General features: G+C 40.2%; 1 non-coding gene across 1 annotated transcript; it reads left to right on the top strand.

The window, feature by feature from the left end:
* The first annotated feature begins 4,348 nt into the window (after positions 1-4,348).
* Positions 4,349-4,455, top strand: LOC141626012 (small nucleolar RNA R71). Its single transcript, XR_012535746.1, has one exon. It is a non-coding gene; the product is annotated as a small nucleolar RNA R71 (small nucleolar RNA).
* Positions 4,456-6,083: the final 1,628 nt, after the last annotated feature.

Here is a 6,083-nt window from a genome sequence, read left to right as displayed (position 1 = left end):
TAGGGGTAAGGTGGTATAACAATGGAAGAGGAGGGGGTTTCATGATTACCCTTTTGTTGTTGAATGATGTACTCGGCTTCTTCGGATAGGGGAAGTAAATAGTTGGTCCGGTGGACACTAAGACGGCAAATTTTTGCGGGTAAAGTGAATGATCGAGCCTCACTTGTAAGCCACCCATACTTGGTATCAAGGGAATTGTGAACAACCCACTTAAACTTGTTAATCAAGGTGGACATATCAATGAGATGGCCACCATCCTTAGCCTTGTACTTGCTATCCTTATTGAAATTAGGATCAAAGTGCTTGGCTAGGACCGTGACAAGGCCGCCATTAACAATTACGGTTTGACCCTTCTTCCCACTATCTATATGGAGCCATCTATCAACCAATAGCCTCAAAGAATTGTAAGGCTTGGTGTGAATTCTTCCAATATTCAAAGTTGATTCAAGGAGAATAAAATCGAGTCCCGTGAAATGATTGGTGTCTTTTCTAGCAATTATGGTATTTCCCACAACTTTGTGCCATATTCTTATGCCCGGATGATGGACCAAAAGAGCACGACAAGCTTTAAAATCTTCAAATTTCTTCCCGGAGATTGCCTCCCAAAGAGGCTCGGGATCATACTTCCCATATTGCTTATAGAATTTATGTTCATCGCTAAGACCCAAAATTGCACCCAATTAGGAAAGGAAATGCGTCTACTAGTGTTAGCTAGACGAAACTCAATATTTTCCCTATTCTCAACTTTTGTCACTTTCAAGGAACTTAAGAATTCCAAGACAAGGGAGGGGTATGTTACTTCCTCCATTTCAAACAATTTCTTTAAACCCATGGCATTGAAAAAGACTCTTGTTTGTTCAAGAATACCCAACTTCTCTAAAGCATCTTGGCATATGAATTTTGTGGATTGAATTTGTTTCATAGCAAACTTGACAAATGTATTTCTATGGGAGTCGGAAATGAATGTTACCTCCGGGTAATGCAAGAGTTGATTAATTACCGGAGTAGAGGGTGATGCTTCCATAGAAATTTGTTGAGGTTGTTGCACTTCCAAGTTTGGTGTTGATACCACCATTGCCAAAGCTTTCTTCATTTGTAGAGCTTTTTGCCTTTGAGAGAGAGTTGTAGTCTTTGGTGCCTTTGTTGCCTTTGCCTTTGCTTTTGTTGCTCCCTTTGTTCTTGCCATTTGATGAGCTAACCAAGAGAAAGATCAAAAATCTTCAATTTGTAGAATGCCCAAATCGATTTTGAAAGTGAAAGGCTTTGCCTTTATGAGAACAAAAATCAATTCAAAGGTGAAGATTTTGGTCTTGGTTTTGATTATTAATGAAGATGGAGTGATTGATTTGTTATTTGAAAGATGGTTTGATTTGATTTTGGTGAGTTTTGTTGAGGGTTTTTGTTTTTGAGATGGGGAGGATGAGGGTTTTGGTGGTATGGGTAGTGTTTATGAATGAATGAATGAATGAATGAAGGTGGGGTGGGTATTTAAAGAACTCGACAATGTTAGGACGCAGGGACAATCCGTGCGGATTAGGCGCAATCCGCTCGGATTCTTGACTTCAAATTTTCAAAAATCCCGCCTAGAGACGGGCGGATTCAGGGAATCCGTTCGGATTCTCTTTGAGACGAGACGGGCGGATTTCACTTGAGACGGACGGATTCTTGTCCAGAGATTTTTCTTAGTTTTTCTTCAGCTGCAAGACGGGCGGATTGTCCACAAGACGGACGGATTCTGTGAGACGGGCGTCTTTCTAGGAATCCGCTCGGATTCTTCAACAGTCAAGAATTTTGCAGTTTTCAGCTCAGCCCAAGACGGGCGTCTTCTCGCAGACGCTCGGATCCTCTCGTAGACGGGCGGATTCTCGGGAATCCGCTCGGATTGGTCCTTGTGTACACGGATTCAGGTCCATCCGTGCACCAACGCATTCCCTTATCATTCTTTCTTTCTTTCTTTCAAATCTTGTGTTCTTCATTGTGGGGGCACTACTAAGGCATGAATAGCCTAGGCAATTGCCATTCCCACACTAAGGTAAATCACTACACATTAATTAAAATCATTAGTCCCTCCCTCACTTCTCTCTTTTCATGATAATTATTTTGATCAAAGTAAAAATAAATCCAAAAATGACAAAAATGCAATGCAAAAATTAAATGTAAGTTAGGGAGTTAGAAATATTTACAAATGGTGGTTTAGGGAGGACTCCACCAAACTCTCATTCTTGATGAGATGTCAAGGAGGCATGTTCAAGGTGTTGTTGATGTTGCTCAACACCTCGAAGAAGTAATTAAAAGCTTGTTCGTTGTTATGGTAGAGGTCCTCAATAGACCGTGGTTCTTGTTGTTGATCATGATCGATGGCATGCCCAATGTAGGGATTAAAGATCCCTTCAAATTCGTCGTCCCAAAGACCACAAACTTCATTGAGTTGATCATTGAAAATCTCTTGCTTGGATGGAGACAACTCTCCCAAATTCTTCTTTTGGCCAATGAGGCCATCATCTTCTTCCTTGGTTGATTTTGATGAGCTTTGCAAGCTCTCCTTGTCACAATTCACTTGCTCTTTGAATGGAGCATCTTCAACTTTCTTCCTCCATTGGAGTTCCGATCTCTTCTTCTCATCTTTACGGCTATAATGATTAATCATGAAACATGGCTCATGCAAACGAGGAGCTCTCATGGTCTTGTCAAGATTAAAAGTTATGCTTTCATCTCCCACTTCTAGAGTGAGCTCTCCATGCTTCACATCAATCACCGCACCCGTGGTGTGTAGGAAAGGTCTTCCTAAGATGATTGGAATGTTGGAATCTTCCTCCATATCAACAATGACAAAGTCCACCGGGATGAAAAACTTCCCGATTCGCACGGGGACATCTTCCCATATCCCTAGCGGTGTCTTCGTCGATCTATCGGCCATTTGAAGAGTGATATTGGTACATTTAAGCTCTCCCATTCCCAACCTTTTACTTACCGAGTATGGCATGACACTCACGCTAGCCCCTAGATCACATAAGGCTTTGTTGATCGTTGTGTCGCCAATTGTACACGGTATTGAGAAGCTTCCCGGATCCTTTAACTTTGGAGGTGAACTCCCTTGAAGTATGGCACTACTCACCTTAGTGAAGGCGATAGTCTCAAGTTTCAGGATCGACTTCTTCTTTGTGAGGATATCTTTCATGTACTTTGCATAGGCCGGAACGTGATTGATTAATTCCGTGAAAGGAATTGAGACTTCTAAGTTCTTCACAATTTCCATGAACTTTCCAAGTTGATCATCAAATTTAGGCTTGGCTTGACGACTTGGAAAAGGAAGTCTAATCACAATGGGCTCCTTTTCTTTGGCTTTATCTTCATTTTTCTTTGAACTTTCTTCTTTTGATGATTCCCCTTCTTTGGGACTTTGCACCACAACTTCATTCTCACTAGCTCTCACAACTTCATCCTCAACTTGCTCCTTCGGTGCTTCATACCTTGTACCACTTCTCAAGTGAATGGCACTAACCGTTTCATGTCTAGGGGATTACCTTGAGGTGGTAATTGCCCCTTTTGTCTTTGTGAGCTCGAAGATGCTAGTTGGGTCAATTGTGTTTCCAACATCTTGGTGTGAGCTAGAATGTTGTTGATGGTGGTGTCTTTTGCTTGGCTATCTTTTTGCATTTGGGTGAAAAATTCTTGTTGATTCTTTTGCATTTGAAGGACCGCTTTTTGGACATCAAAACTTTGGTCATTGTGGTGATTGTATGGATTTTGATTTTGGTAACCTTGGTTTTGATTGAAAAAGGGTCTTTGGTTTTGATTTCTCATGGGTGGTGGAGTGTATGTTGTTTGAGGGTTTTGGACATTTTGGCTTTTGTATGAGAGATTTGGATGGAATTTGGTATTTTCATTGTAAAAATTTGAATAAGGGGTACCGTTTTTGTAAGCTTGGAAAGCATTGACTTGCTCGGTTGTTCCCCTACATTCACTTGAGTCATGACCTAAGGTTCCACAATTCTCACATATCCCGCTTGGGATTGATGAGGATGCCGTCATGGCATTGACATGGTGCTTTGATGATTTTGAGCTTTCCTCAAGTCTAGCCATAGCTTGTTCAAACTTCAAGTTGATTGTGTCAATGTGAGCACTAAGTTGAGCACCCAATTGAGTAACGGTGTCCACTTCATACTTTCCTCTAGTAGCCTTGCGAGGCCTACTATATTGCGAATTATGGACCGCCATTTCCTCAATCTTGTTCCATGTTTGATTGTCATCAACTTCGGTGAACATTCCATTTGATCCCATATTGAGAATGTTCCTTGAATCTTCGTATAAACCATTCCAAAATTGTTGCACTAAAAACCATTCGCTAAGTCCATGGTGAGGACATGAGCGACAAATACCTTTGAACCGCTCCCAAGCTTCATACAAAGATTCTTCATCCCTTTGCTTAAAACCCGTAATTTGAGCTCTTAGCATATTGGTCTTTTCCGGTGGGTAGAATTTTTGGTAGAAAGCTGGAGCTAGCTTCTTCCAAGAATCTATTCCAAGGGTGGCCTTATCAAGGCCCTTCAACCATTGCTTTGCGGTACCGATTAACGAAAAAGGAAATAAGACCCATCTTATTTGGTCTTGAGTCACGCCCGTTTGAGAGATAGCTTCACAATAATCACAAAATGTTTCCATATGAGAATGAGGGTCCTCACTAGGCATTCCCCCGAATTGGCTCCTCTCAACTAGTTGGATGAAGGCGGACTTGGCAATAAAGTTTCCGGTAAGATGTTGTGGGGTAGGAGTACCGTTTGGTAGATCCTCCTCGGTGGGTATAGAGTGAGACGAGAATTTAGGCATTGTAGGTGGATTTTGTGTGGTATTGTTTAATGGGTTCTCTTCCCCTTCTATTGCGAAAGGATTGACAAACTCACTAGTGGGTTGAACAACTTCACCAACACCTCCCAAATTCCTCCTAACAAGTCTCCTATTATTCGTCAAGGTTCTTTCGATTTCACGGTCAAAAGGTAACAAATCTCTTTGTATCCTTCTAGACATGCAAAATATCAAACAACTCAAAAACAATTAGGACAAACCTTGAGGAGTTTTACTTCCCCAAGGTGAAAAAGACACAACTAAAAACAATAAAAGAAATCTTAAATCAATTAAACACGAGTCCAACAGGCGCCATTTTTGATCGGAGCCATTTGGTGTTCACAATTAAGCATATGTGGTCGTTGGTCAATGGTCGATACAAAACACAATTTATACTTCACAAACAACTCTACAATTAGTAAAGAGGCAAGTAAAGGTCGGATCCCAAGGGACGGGTATTGAAATGAAGATTCTATTGTAACTAGCGGTGTCTAGGGGTGTCACAAATTGGGTTGATGTAGAAGGTTACTAAACTAAAATAGCAATGAAAATAAACTATTAAGGTGAATGAAATAAGGGTGTAAACAATTGATTAAAAGCACTAGGGTGTCATGGGTTCATAGGGGAATCATGGGATATGATCATACAAACATGTTCTCAAATTATAAGCAAGCAATTATTGTTGTGATGGATTGAGTTGGGTTATGTCTTACAATCCTAGGAAAGTTTGGGTCCAATCTCTTGGATTGTACAACACCTACAAGTCGACTTAATCTTCCCTACTTAACACATGCATGGTCTAACAAGACTCGAGTTGGGTTATGTCTTACAAGTCAAGTTGAAAGGATAGAAGATGATAGTAAATGCAAGGATTCATAGGCTTAGCATTTCATCAAATATAACATGTGCATGCATTAAGATCAAAACAAGCAAGCAAATAAGATATGAAAGCATATTAATTTAAGCATGAATCATTCCCCATGTTGGTTTCCCTAATCACCCATTAAACCCTAGCTAAGAGACTACTCACTCATTATCATATTGATCATGCTAGAAAGGTTGTCAATCATACTAACATAATGAAACATGATGAATAAATGAAAATAATTAGCAATAATTAAAAAGGGATTAAGAGATTATACCTACTAATGATTCCAATAATAAAGCAAGAATAATAGAAGTACTTGAATCCTAGATTGAGAGGTTGTCAATCTCCCAATAATAACCCAAATAATCTTCAA

Source organism: Silene latifolia, chromosome X (assembly GCF_048544455.1).
Source record: "Silene latifolia isolate original U9 population chromosome X, ASM4854445v1, whole genome shotgun sequence".
Classification (NCBI taxonomy): domain Eukaryota; kingdom Viridiplantae; phylum Streptophyta; class Magnoliopsida; order Caryophyllales; family Caryophyllaceae; genus Silene; species Silene latifolia.
Note: the sequence above shows the minus strand (reverse complement) of the source record. Positions and strands in the feature narration are given on the sequence as shown.